General features: G+C 32.6%; 1 protein-coding gene across 2 annotated transcripts in view; it reads right to left on the bottom strand.

Annotated features, from left to right (window-relative positions):
* The window catches only part of Mip (Myoinhibiting peptide precursor), a 377,421-nt gene extending 363,437 nt beyond the window's left edge, over positions 1-13,984 (bottom strand). For both annotated transcript variants that reach the window (XM_072540715.1, XM_072540717.1), the window contains exon 1: positions 13,824-13,984. The gene's annotated coding sequence lies outside the window, so the exon portion shown is untranslated. The remainder of the gene's footprint in view (positions 1-13,823) is intronic.
* Positions 13,985-14,354: the final 370 nt, after the last annotated feature.

Raw genomic sequence — 14,354 nt, 5'->3', positions numbered from 1 at the left:
TTCATTACAAGTATTTGTTTTGATACAATGATTTTTACAAACGTGTTTATGACATTTGTTCCATACAAGTGATTGTTTTTTATCATTACGTGGACAAACATCACACCTTGCACGTTTAGATGCTTTTTCAATAGGCCTATCTTGATCTTGGTTATCATGTCGGATGTGGCCAACTTGACGAATACCTTTTCTCAATCCCCTGGGAATATTCACAATTTGGACATGCCAAATTAGGTGATGAGTTCTTTTCCTACAGCAATGATGACTTTTTACCGCCTCTGTTCAGATTCTGTATGAGCACTGTTATATAAAATAACCCTATTTACGCTGGCAATATCCATAATCCGAAAACAAATAGCCTGTGGCCATCTTCTAATACGCCTTCCTACTTTATAATTACCACAAGTTTGAACCCGTATCTCCATCTTACTTTTTTTGTTTTTGCAAAACTTTGTCATTATAGTGGAAACTAAAAATGACACAAACTAATCAACTTTTTTGGTAAGTAAGACAGCAAGATTACATGTTTACTAAAACCAAAGAATGAACAATAAAGCTCGCGTTGATTATTCGGAAAAAACTCGTTTAACAACTCTATTTTGTATCTTCTAATAGTACCTACATAAGTAAGCTTACGTTGTTGTAGCTCGTTGACCAGCTCTAGCGAGGAAAATCAGTTATCTCCAGTTAAATTGCGATTAGAATTCACTATTGGAGCTACTAACAAAAGAACCTTGAAAGTTGGTATGCATAACTTCTTGAGATTTGGTATTCTGTTTTCTCTTCCAGTATATACAAAAGTGTTCAAGAAATAATGGGTTTTTCATAAACATTATAAATTTAAAATAATTACTATTTAAATGGGAATAAGCCACAATTAAAGGTTACAGTAAGTTTATTGACGTTTCAAGTTTCACTTCGGAAATCGTTCTTAAAATACAAACATTGTTTGTATTTTGAGAACGAATTCCAAAGTGAAAATCGAAACGCCAATAAACTTACTTGAACCCTTAATTGTGGCTTATTTCTATTTAAATAGTAATTACTTTAAAATGCCATAAAAAAATTGCTTCAGAAAAATATTCTAAATTTGCACTTATCGCGGAAATGAACCAATATTTTATCTGCCTATATATATTTTCTTCTTGAATAGTTAGTATAACAGTTATTTACGAAACGATTGAAAATTTTAGAAATAGCTGAATATTTGTCTTAATTACGCTTATTTTAGGTATTTGGATTGTCAAATGTTAAAGCTGTTAGTAGAAAACTAAATCTGTTTGTTGTAATTACGGAACGGAATATATCACGACCTGTACCATCAGTCGCAAAAAGATAATTTATATCTTCATTGTTAGACTTGAAAACGCCTGCCAAATACGGTAGCCAAAAAAGCTAATATTTCGGTTTTAAATTGATAGTCCAAAGCATTACTTTTATAAGTTATTTGTAATCCCGTAATCTTTTCGTTTGTCTTCTTAATAATCTGGTCAATAATTGTGTCATCAAGTAACAGCTTGATAGCTTCAGCAGGCGTTGCCGGCTTATGTATTCGTGTTGGATCAGAAAGCCCTGGTAAATGTGATACTATATCGGATGCAGGGGTAAGATTTAAGGCAGAAGCTATTATTGACCATTTTTTCCTATTTTTTTCATAATAGTAATTTCTCTCAGTTCCCTGTTCAATATCAACGTTTTCGCCCTTACTTCTTAAATCACTGGCCAGTATATATTCATTCCCCACAGTATCACCTTGGTGATTATCACTAAGTTCAGAATATCTATCAGTATCATGATCAGTAATAATTGTTTTTGCGCAGGAATATCATTATCACTGTCAAAAAAGTGTTTAGCAATCTCCTCTAAGTTTGTTAGAGGTTTCTTTTTATCTTTTAAGTTGGCCATTATTCTTTAAAAACTAGGCATCGAAAAAACAACAACAATAAGCAACAGGCCGGCAACAGATGTCTTTTTGCCCTCCAAAACCTTATAAAATCGAAACAGCTAACAAGACGTACGAAGATACAGGTCTATAAAACAATCAAAAGTGAAACTGTAACAAACCATGAAGTGGAGATATCCAGGAGTGGCTAGTATACCTGTTGAATACAAAGCACGTGGTGTTCGTGTGTATTAAGGTATAAAAAAAGCTCTCCCTTCACCTTAATATACACGAACACCACGTGCTTTGTATAAAACAATCATACGACCCGTTGTGATGTATGGAAGCGAAACGTGGACGATAAGTGTTCACGCCTCCATCCAATTCAAGTTTATTTTATACATTTTTACAACCCGGCAACATAGTAGAGTAGGAAGATATATTATGCCATATGTGAAGATAAGGCGACTCCCTTAAGACACCCCAAAGACGACAGACAGCACTCAAATACGAGACGAGATCGGTGATACAGCATTTAGCGCGAGCGGACATAATACTTATTAGCATTCATATTATATGTATTGTGTAATTCAAAATAAAGTCAGTTTTGTTTTCGCACGGAGTTTTATTATTCACCAGCGGCACAAGCGAAGTGCATATTAAGCAAATCCAATAAGAAAGGCAAACGAAGAGAGACTATGTGGTTGGGAAAGAAAAATCCTGAGGAAGATCTTTGGCCCTGTGCTGGATAGAGCACTAGGACAATATAGGACAATAACTAACAAAGAGCTCGAAGAACTTTACCCAGACGCCAACATCATAAAAGAAATAAAGTCCAGAAGACTCCAATGGGCAGGACACCTCAGAAGACATTCTAAAGAACGAACAGTAAGACTGGTATGGGAGGAAGTCCCAACTGGAAGGAGACCACGCGGACGCCCTCGTCTCCGGTGGCGAGATAATATAGCAGGAGACCTAAGCACTATGGGCGTGGAGAATTGGATGGAGGTTGCTGAAGACAGAAAAGAGTGGAGGCATGTTGTCAAGTCGGCTAAAACCCACAAAGGGTTGTAACGTCACGGAGTAAGTAAGTACCGAAAAAATACACTATGTTATGTTATGGATTATGCTTTATGTGGATTAAATAAACAATTTAATTGGGGTCAAAATTGACCCCGCCATACCAATTAAGGGTTAATGTCAAGATTAACTTATTAGTAACAATCTTAACTCAAATGGGGTTCAGAACTAGTCTTGTAACACAAAAAGCTCTGCTCGCAGTGTAATTGATAATTTAGAGATGCAGAGAAGTTAAATATATGGTGTATACTTCTTTGCTGGACTACGTTAAAAAGCTTTCGACATGTTCAGTCATGAAAGGATGGTTCATACCTTGAAAAGCGTAGGAGTAGATAAAAAGGATGAGGATAATATTCAAATTATATTGGGGATCAAACACAAAAATACGAGTGGATGGACAGTATACCAGTTCAATCTAAATCCAGAAAAAGTCCGTCAGGGTTGCGTATTGTCTTCATTGCTGTTCAAATAGCGTAGGCGCAAAATTTCGGGCCAATGCTTTTTAAATGCATTCATTTTTTTCGAATCATGTGAAAACAAATAAGTATTTTTGAAAAATTTAAACGCAGAATGAAAGATTACATTTTTACCGAGGGCAGAAATTCCCTGAACACTTCTACAATGTTTATTTTAGTAAGTTGCAGGGGTGAAAAAGAAGAGAAAATTTGGTGTGTTTTTTTTTAATTTAAAATATTTGATTCAAAAGAAACTTTTTGTTTATTCTAATCTACTTTCTGTCCTCGGTAATAATGTAATCTTTCATTCTGCGTTTAAAATTTTTTAAAATATTTATTTAAATTTAAAATATTAAATTTCTCAGGATTCGAAAAAAATTAATGCATTTAAAAAGCATTGGCCCGAAATTTTGCGCCTACGCTCTTACAGATTTTCAGAAAGGCGCTAATACATTTTATAGATGGATTAAAAGTTAATGGTGAAGCCATTAACAATATCCGATATGCAGATGATACCATATTATTAGCGAATAGCCTAACAGGTTAACAATTCCTTATCGATAACAGTCATAACAGTCTTAATAATTAGTAAACAATACTAAATAAAATTGAAAATTAAAAAGATGAAATATATGGTTATACGTAAGATGAAGAACAAACACACGGTACATGAGCAAATAATCAGGTACTACAACGAGGGTCTCGTTGTAATACATATACTTGATGTATATTAAACAAATAATGACATCACTCTCAGGAAATAAAATTCTGTCCAATCGAACGAGCTACAACCGTAATTGTAAAAATTAAGAATTTACTATGTAGCAGAGATATCTAAGCTTACAACTTAAAAACAACTAATTTTATGTTTTATTTACTTTTCTATTATACGGAGTCGAGGAGCATGGACGATTTCGAAAGCCATGGAAAAAAGAATACAGGCATTCGCGATGTGGATATAGCAGCGAATTCTCAAAATTCCATGGACTAACGAAGCAGTACTTAAAATAATAAATTGTTAACGTGACCTGCTGATATCAGTAAAATGTCAAGAAACACAATATTTTGTTCATATTATGCGAATCGAAGAAAAACGTCACCTACTTTAGGTTATACTTCAGGAAAATATTAAAATCACGAGAGGTCTAGGGAGAAGATGAATTTTTTAGCTTGCAAATTTGCGCAGGTGGTTTAGAGTAACATCTACTGAACTATTCTGCAGCTGTGTAAATAAAATTCGCACTGCCTTGATACTGGTCCACACCCGGAATAGAAAGAGAACTTTACAAAGAATGTAACGGTTCAAAAATCTATAGAATCGAATTCTCCTAATCCACTTACTTTTGTTTCACCCTGTATAAGACGTCGTCTGCTTATAAATTTTAAAGAAATGTTCTTTATCAGTACCTCAAAATATCCGAATAAGAACGCTTTAGCGTTATTGGTTTAGAATAAACATTTTAACTCCGAACAGAGAGATAATAGTTTATTTGTACGTCTTATAATTTCTCTGAAATTGCTTTGCTTTAAGCCGTTTCTTTGTATATTTTATAAGTTTTCATTAACACTTATAAGAACTACGTTTTAATTTCAAAAGCAAAAACAAACTAAGTATTTGTTTACAATAAAGTTCTTGAGAATATTATTAAGAGCAGTGAGAAGATTTGTTTGCCGGTAAAATTGCGATGTGAGCATGGACGTATAAATTTAACGTCCATGAAATATTTATACGTCCATGTATATATATATATATATATATATATATATATATATATATATATATATATATATATATATATAACCCGTATTCACAAATGTGGAATTTAAAGAAGCCGACTGGAAATTAAATGAACAATTTTCGGAAGATATCTTCTCTCAATCCGAAGATATAAATTTATATGAAAAATTTTTGCACAATATAAATACAACTGCATCCTACTGGAGCCCCAAATTTAAAATAAAAAAACCAACTCCCAGAGGAAAATACTGGTGGGATTTAGAATGTGAGGAAGCAGTCAGACGAAGACGGGAAAGTTTTTGTATATTCAAAGATAATCCAAACCAAGAAAACCTACTTAAGTATAAACAAGATAATGCTCACGTCAAAAAGATCAATAAACAAGCTAAAAAAAATAGCTGAAGAAATTATGTCAGGCTCTTAAATAGGTCGGTCCGTATTAAAAATGTATGGTCAAAAGTTATTCGACTAAAACAGAAAAATTAAGAACAAAGTCCCTATAATGCTGTCGGAAGCTTCATGGATAAAAAAGTTTCACCAAAATATCACTCCACTGTCTGCAGAATCAGTAACTCCTGATCTATAAATGAATGCTCAATACGACTATCCAGAACAAATTCGTTTATTAATCAAACCATTTTCTGACACTGAACTTTACTTTTCGTTAAAGAAAAATTCAAATTCAGCACCAATGAAATTTGGTCACGCCGCATAAAGATTCCTGATGATTGGCAGGTTTACACTATTTTCCCAATCTTAAACCCAGGAAAATCGTTAAATAATTGGGATTCTTACCGTCCAATAGGACTGGCTTCATGTATACTTAAAACATATGAGACACTTATTAAAAACCGTTTGAAATTTTTGTTAAAAAAACGACCTATTACCAAAAACTCAGTTTAGTTTTAGAAAAGGTAAATCCACACAAGAAAACCTTAGTCACTTATTTATAGACATTTATAGTTCCTTGACTTATATGAAAGCAGTTAGTGCTTTGTTTTTAGATATAAAAGGGGCTTATGACAATGTTATTCTCCACATTCTATATGCGAAAATGTTGGAAATAAGAATACCTGAAAATGTAATATGGAATATCATTAATTTGTATATTAATCGATCAGTCCACGTTAGATTAAATGGAGATAAATCTAAAACACGGTACATATCTTTGGGACTACCACACAAGGTAGCATCTTAAGTCCTCTATTATGTATTCTGTATACTGTTGACTTATAAAATACACTTCCTTAACATATAAAAATCTTACAGTATGTTGATGATGTTGCAATCTATGTAGAAAATAAGTCAATAGATAAACATAATGAGTACCTTAAATCAGAATTGAATATTAGGGTAAGTCCGGGAGAGATGGGCCATGGGTATAGAAGGGCCATTCTTCATATTGTAGATCCTCTGTTTATTGTGCAGTACGACAACGTTGATTTATAACATTTAGTCAACGACAGACCCTGTGAACGTGGTCATTGCGACGTGTATGCATAAACAACGGAGATTTTTTTTACTTAATTATATGTGGTTGGTGAAATTTTTCCTTGGTGAATTTTCAAGTTGTGTAAGTTTTGACAAAAGGTAAGTTTTTTTTTATTATTTATGTATTCAACTGTTATATTGAGATTAAACAACTGAACTTAACCTAAAATACCCTTATAAAATTTAAACTGTGTGTTCGATGGCGTGGCCCGTCTCTACCGAACCTTTGGGATAGACGGGCCACAGTGTATCGGTATAGATGGGCTAATAATAAGTATTGGATTTGTATTATTCAACAATTTTTTTTAATAATAAGTATTATTAATTAATTTCTATATTGTTACAGGTTACAATATGCCTTCATATTAAAAGCGGAAATCTACAGTTGAAAGAGGTAAATGGAGCGAAGAAGCACTACAAAATGCGGTTGCAGCTATCAGAGAAAATCGCATGGGACTAAATCGAGCTGCATTAACTTATGGCATACCTCGAAGTAGCATACAGAGAAGAATGAAAAATAATGATCTAAAAAAACACAATCGTCTTGGACCTTCTTCAACTCTTGGGGATGAGATCGAGATGAAATTAGTGCTGCATATTAAGAAATTGCAAAAGTATGATTTTGCACCCACTCGTGACCATATACGAACTGTGGCGTTTGAGTTAGCAGAAAAATTTAATGTAAGCCACAAATTCAATAGAAACCACAATAAAGCTGGTTTTGACTTGTTGCAGTCTTTTTTATGGCGCCATCCAGACATATAAGTGCGAAAAGGTGAAGGAATTTCTTTGGACAGGGCAAAAGGATTAAACCACGAGGTAGTTAAACAGTACTTCGATCTGCTGCTAAGTATTTTAACCAATAGTCAACTAATAAATAAGCCGGGGCATATTTTCAACGTAGACGAGACAGGTTTGCAGTTAAATAACAGGCCTGGACATGTACTCGCGTCTAAAGGATCCAAGAATGTCCCTGTTATTACATCAGGAGAGAAAGGAGAAACAATTTCTGTGATAAGCTACTGCAACGGGGAGGGCGTATTTTTACCTCCGTATTCTATTTTTAAAGAAAAAAATAGAAAAGAAGAATACGCGGATGGAATGCCACCTGGAACAATGTTTGTATTGTCCGAAAAATCGGCCTACGTAAATGCTAAATTGGCTAAAAAATCTATTTATTCCTCGAAAGCATCAAGGCAAAATTTTGCTGATATTAGATGGACATACGTCCCATACAGCAGCAGTGGAAGTATTAGAATGCGCCGAAAACAACGAAATTATAATGTTGTGCTTACATAGTCATACCACGCATTTTCTGCAGCCATTGGACCGAGCTGTTTTCAAATCTTTAAAGGCTAATTTTTACTCGAGATGTCAAAACTATATCAGAAATAACCCAACAATAAAAATTACACGTTACCAGTTTGGTGAGTTGTTAGCAAATGCGTGGAAAATCTCAGCAATGGTGAAAAATGGAACATCTGGATTTGTTGCCACAGGAATTGTACCGTTTGATCCCGATAAAATTCCAGAGCACGCTTTTTTGTCCACAAATGAGAGCTCCTCAGCTATAGTAGAAGAACAAAGTAATACAGAAATTGATCTAAATATTTTAGATGAACCAGGTCCTTCACTTACAGGCATTACTCTAGTCGTTGATGAAGAAACTGCAGCTGGTACTTCTAATGTTGAAGACTCAAGTGTAACACCTGAAAAAGTATTGGACACGTTATCGCCTGTACCCAAAATTGATGCTGCAAAAAAGAATGTAAGGGGCTGAGCAAAAAGAGTGGCGGAAATTCTTAAGTCTGCAGACAAAATTCAAGAAAAGAATATAAAGAAACAAGAATCAAAAAAGAAGACAGTTCCAAAGCAGCAAAACAAAAGGCGTCAATATAAAAAGTATGAGTTAGATTCGTCTGATGATGATATGAATGCAGATGTGCCAGTTTTAGATGACAGCGAAGACGAAGACGAATTTAATGAAAATGAGTGCATTGGTTGTGGTGAAGATTACAGCAAAACATCCAGAAAAAAAGACTGGGTTCAATGTTTGATATGCAAACACTGGTGTCATGACAACTGTACAAAATTTGAAAATGTTTGTGATTCATGTGGAAAAATTGCTAGTAAAAAGAAATAGGTTAACATCATTATTTTACGTGTTTCAAATTAGCCCAACTCTACCAATAGGAATGGCCCATCTGTACCTACGTATTGGTATAGATGGGCCAATAAGAAGTATTTATGTTGATTTCTATAATTTTTATATTCCTCAAATTACATGTTTTTTATTTTGCATAATAAATATATAAACTATAATAAGTATTCTTTTCCAAAAATCGTATCATACACTAGTCAATTTTTCAAGTAATCAAAGTGAGAAAAAAAGTGGCCCGTCTTTACCGGACTTACCCTATAAAAAAATAGGCAACGGATAAGAATTTAACAATCTCGGAGGGTAAATCAACCATTTTTATTTTTACCGAAAAACGATATTCTCCTTCAAACTACCTACAATTTGATAATTTTAAAATTCATTATAAAACTTCAATAAAATTTCTTGGCGTATTCTTAGACTCTTAGACGTAGAAATTAAATTGGAAAAAACAAACAAATTATATATTACGAAGAACGGAAAACGCAATGAATATCATCAAGTCTGTATAATTTCTGTATAAAATAATTTAATTTTATCTGACTCATCTATATATAGACGAGTCAGATAAAATTAAATTATTAGAAGAATTTTTCACTAATTAACAAAAAACAAAATTTGTTTAATTTACTAATGTTTGTATTTTGAGAACGATTTCCGAAGTGCAAATTGAAACGTCAATAAACGTATTTTAACCTTTAATTGTGGCTTATTTCCATTTAAATAGTAATTAATCTGTAGATATATAATAACATAAAACAATTTACATACTTAATTTTACTATTTTTATTTTTTATTAGACAAATTTTATAACAATTAATTTATTTAGAATATATTTGTAATGTTTTACAGCCAAAAAAAGTAATTTTAAAAATAATGAGCCTTATTCAAGAAAAATTATTGCGGATGGATTTGATTTTGAAATAAAAATTTTTTCGTAAAATTTATTTTTAAAGTATATTGTTTATATCTATAATACATAAATATTTTAGTTACCTATCCTTTTATTACCTTTTCTATTACTAATAATAAGAAAAAAGTAAAAGTTTGCAAAATAATTTTTTATTTTTATTTTTTTTTAAAGAACTCAGTTAAATAAACAACTCACAAATTAACTAATTGAATTTTTATAACCAATGCAACGAGGTGACCAAAATTTAAAAAAAAACATCATTTTCGTTTATAAAAACCAGAGATATTGCGAATTTTATTTTGAATTTATGAATTCGGTTTTTGCAATAGTAAAATTGAGAAATACAAAAAATCTCCTAACTAGGGTTATAAATATCGTACGACATTGAATTTCTTTTAAAATTCGTGTAAAATGCCGAAATTTTTAATAAAAAAATTAACTTCATTTGTATTAATGCGTCTAAGGTATTTTAGGTCTTGTTAAAAACGCGTTTTGTGAAAGTATTTTATGTTAATGATAAACATTGGTAAGGTACATTTATTTCAAATAATATCGACAACTATATAAATAGGCCAGTATTTTATGACTCCAAATAATTAATATTTTGGCAAACAAAATATTAATTTTTACATCATGGCAACATCATCTACGTCACCTCAACCTATTTCTGTACCAGACCAACAACCTGTGCAACCTAAAAGTTACTCTTCCGTTACCAGACAACCAACTACTGGTGTTTTTCCGTCAAGAAATCAAGCAATCGTATTTGATGCAGTAGACAACAATAAAATTGAAGATTACCTTCACATTTTAAGCCTAATAATTCGACCAATCAACATTATTTTCTGTTCAAGGCTATCCAACAACAGACTATGCATTTACTTAGCAAATGAAAAATTGGTCGATGATTTTATTACCAACCACGGAAAAATCAACATTAATCAACAATTCTTGCAAGCACGTCGACTAATCACTCCCAGCCAACGACTAGTACTTTCTAACGTATGTCCGTCCATTCCACACTTAATCTTGGAATCTGAATTGCAAGCACTTGGTGTCAAACTTTTGTCACCCCTATCACTTCTACGGATAGGGACTTCAAGTTTTGAATTTTAGCATATATTAAGCTTCAGGCGGCAAACCTACATATCCCCTTTAACCAACCATACCTTACCCGATTCTTTTGTTATTGCTCATGAGGAAACATCACAACAAACAGCACTTAGCAAAAGACTGTCCAGCAAAGGTATCTGTATCAGGCGACACAACTTCTATACCTCACAATATAGAAGTCGGTCAGAAACCTATTGATAATAGTACCAATCAGGTGACTAAAAAAGTAACTAGTACCATCTAACAAAATCAAACCCAACTGAAGGAACAAACTGTGCAACATAAAACACCAAGTACAAAACTCCTAACTTATCAAATAGAAACAGATCCAGTACCACAAAAACGCACAGTTTCTGAGCGTTCTACACCGTCCCCAACTTCTTCTTCAGAACACCTCTTTGAATTACCAAAAAACAAAGAGAAAAAGACTAAATTAAACCAAGAAAAGAAACCAACAAAGACGCTAGAGGAAATGCTGAAACCAACAGAAGAATTATTTAACGACCAAAATTCCGATTATCCCTTAAACTATGAACAACTAATAGATTTCTTCGAAAACTGTATAGAATCTTCGGACCCACTAAGTATCGCAAAAATATATACCAATGAAATTTCTGAAGTCACAGATCTACTGACAAAAATTTACTCTAAACTAAATGACAGAAAAATTAAAAGTAGATGCACCCGAATTAGAAATAAAATTCTTCGACAAATTGATCCAAACTTCCATATCGAGGCAGACAGCGATACCTCTGTAGACACATACTAAAATACTAATAGTATTCAGCAGTTTAAGTCAATGGAATCTAAATGGGTATTACACCCATTTAGAAATGTTGCAAATATTAATCTCAAAATACAGACCAATGATTCTGTGTTTACAAGAAACTAATTTTAAAAGCAACACTGTACATAAACTAAAAAACTTTAATTGTTTCTTTAAAAATCGACAACATGCTAAAATAGCCAGCGGAGGAGTAGCGATATACATAAAGAACGACATTGATAGTATATAAATACCATTAAAAACAAACCTCGAGGCAATTGCAGTCAGAATCAAAGACGCATACCTTTTCCGTATGCATCATATACATTCCCCCCAACCAAGAACTCAACCCTAACGAAATATCGGACCTTTTAGATCAAATACCTATTCCACGACTAATTGTCGGAGACTTCAACGCACATAACCCTTTATGGGGTTCAAAAAAATTAACGAGTCTCGGTAGAAAGATAGAATCCCTTCTGGAAAAATTTAACCTAAATCTACTTAATGATGGACAAGACACCCGTTTCGACATTAGATCAGATGAAGGTTCTGCTATTGACTTGTCTATATGCGAACCATCAATAACTCATATGCTTTCATGGGATGTATTACTGGAGCCATACGATAGTGATCACTACCCTATTATAATCCATAACGAAGAATCATCTACAGCTATACCTGAAGTAAAATGGAACTTGAAAAATGCTGACTGCGAAATTTCAAAACCACATCAAATTCAACTTCCATGTCATAAACCAAAACAGTAATGTGAATGAAGAAGTAGACTTTATTACAAAACTGATAATAGATTCAGCAGATAAAAATATTGGAAAAATTACCTTCTCCAGTAAATTCCATCCAGTTTCTTGGTGGAACCAAGAATGCAAACAAGCAATTCAACAATCCAAAAAAGCGTTTAATAAATTCAAACGACAGAAAAATGAACAAAAGTCTTTAGAATTCAAACGACTACGAGCTATAGCCAGATATACTATCAAAAAAGCAAAGCACGAATCTTGGATAACATACGTTGCAACAATTGACAGTTCTACTCCAATGACAACTGTATGGAAAAAAGTAAAAAGAATATCTGGTACAAAATCACACAAGTCGATAAATCTGTTAGAGCAAAATAATGTAATATATAAATCTCAAAAGGAAATATCAAATATACTGGCATTAGGTTATGAAAAAAACTCAAGCGATGCATACTATTCACCAAATTTCTTAAAGAACAAAATAAATGAAGAAAAATCTACCATAGACTATGAAGATCAAAATAACAGCGAAATAAACTTTCCAATATCGATGGATGAATTAGAAACGGTAATTAAAAACTGTAAGAACGCGTGCCCTGGGCCAGATAATATACCCACTATTTTTCTAAAAAACCTCACCTACCCATCTAAAGAATACTTACTCAGCATGTTCAACCTAATTTTCTCGAAAAATGTATTTCCAGAATCCTGGAGAAATTCAATAATAATTCCTATTAATAAACAAAGTAAATCAAAATCAGATTCCGAAACATATAGGCCAATATCTCTTACTTGTAGGATATGCAAAATGCTAGAGAAAATAATAAATAACAGACTCATATGGTATCTGGAATCAAAGAAACTAATTATACCAGAACAAAGTGGCTTCCAAAAACGTCGTTCTACTGTAGACAACCTTATTGATGTAGAATCGGAAATACATGAGGCATGAAAATAAGGCCCAATGCAGTGCAAGAAATGACAAACCCGAGAAAATAAATACCTCTGTTGATAATCATAGCAGAACTCAACCATTTGTTTATCAAAGCAAGCGCTCCAATTCAATTTTTAAATTGGGATTTATAAAAAATTGTAGAATAAGGTAATTATTGTAAGTGATTTACAACGAAATTTAAAAAGCAGTTTTTTAAATATTGCAAATTTTCTGAATATTATAAGATAAATATAAAAAAATAATATAAATATAATAAATATTTTTTAACTGTAATCTTACTTTTTACCTACAAAGATATAACAATCTTTTGGATAAATAGGCATTATTATTTAAAAGATCTTAAAAAATATGTTCACCAATATCAATATTTCAAAATTGTTCGTATAAAGATGCGATTTTATTGAGAATTTCTAGCTGTAAAAGAACTTAAACTTAAAGAACGGTACACAAAAAATTCGGCAATATTTCTGTGAAACAAAAAGTTTTTTAGAAGAAGAAACAAAATTCTTACCTTTGAACGCTGCAACTTTGTCGGGTGGAATTTAAACTTTGAAGTTGGAAGTTGCGTTGCGCGCACTTTCCCGAACTAGAGAATCTCAAACAACGTGCATGTATTTAAATCAGAGACCAGAGCGCAGAACGCACAATTCCGAATATTCGAATTGAAGTCACCCCGCCAAATAGGTGCACTGCGCCCAGATTCCCACTTTTATAGACAGAAAAGACCCCTTTCGTATTTTCCCCCACTTTGGGGGAGTTTCCGAATGATATCTTTCTCGAAAAAGGTGTTAAATGTGGGCAGACTAATATACAGATTTTTTTGCTTGATTTTGTCAGCGAAAACTTGTTGCAGCGTATCACTCATTAAGTTTTTAATAATCAACTACGAATGAGATTCTCTACCTTTAGGAAATATGGGAAATTTTGTTCTTTAATATTTATACATAGTGAAACTTTCTAGAAATTTTTGATTGTGCAATAACCAGAGTTTTTAAAATTGATAGTTCTCTTCCTTTTCATTAGCTTAAAAAATTTAATTTTT

This window comes from Diabrotica undecimpunctata, chromosome 8 (assembly GCF_040954645.1).
Source record: "Diabrotica undecimpunctata isolate CICGRU chromosome 8, icDiaUnde3, whole genome shotgun sequence".
In the NCBI taxonomy this organism is placed as follows: Eukaryota; Metazoa; Arthropoda; class Insecta; order Coleoptera; family Chrysomelidae; genus Diabrotica; species Diabrotica undecimpunctata.
The sequence above is the reverse complement of the archived record's forward strand: the minus strand, read 5'-3'. Positions and strand labels throughout refer to the sequence as shown.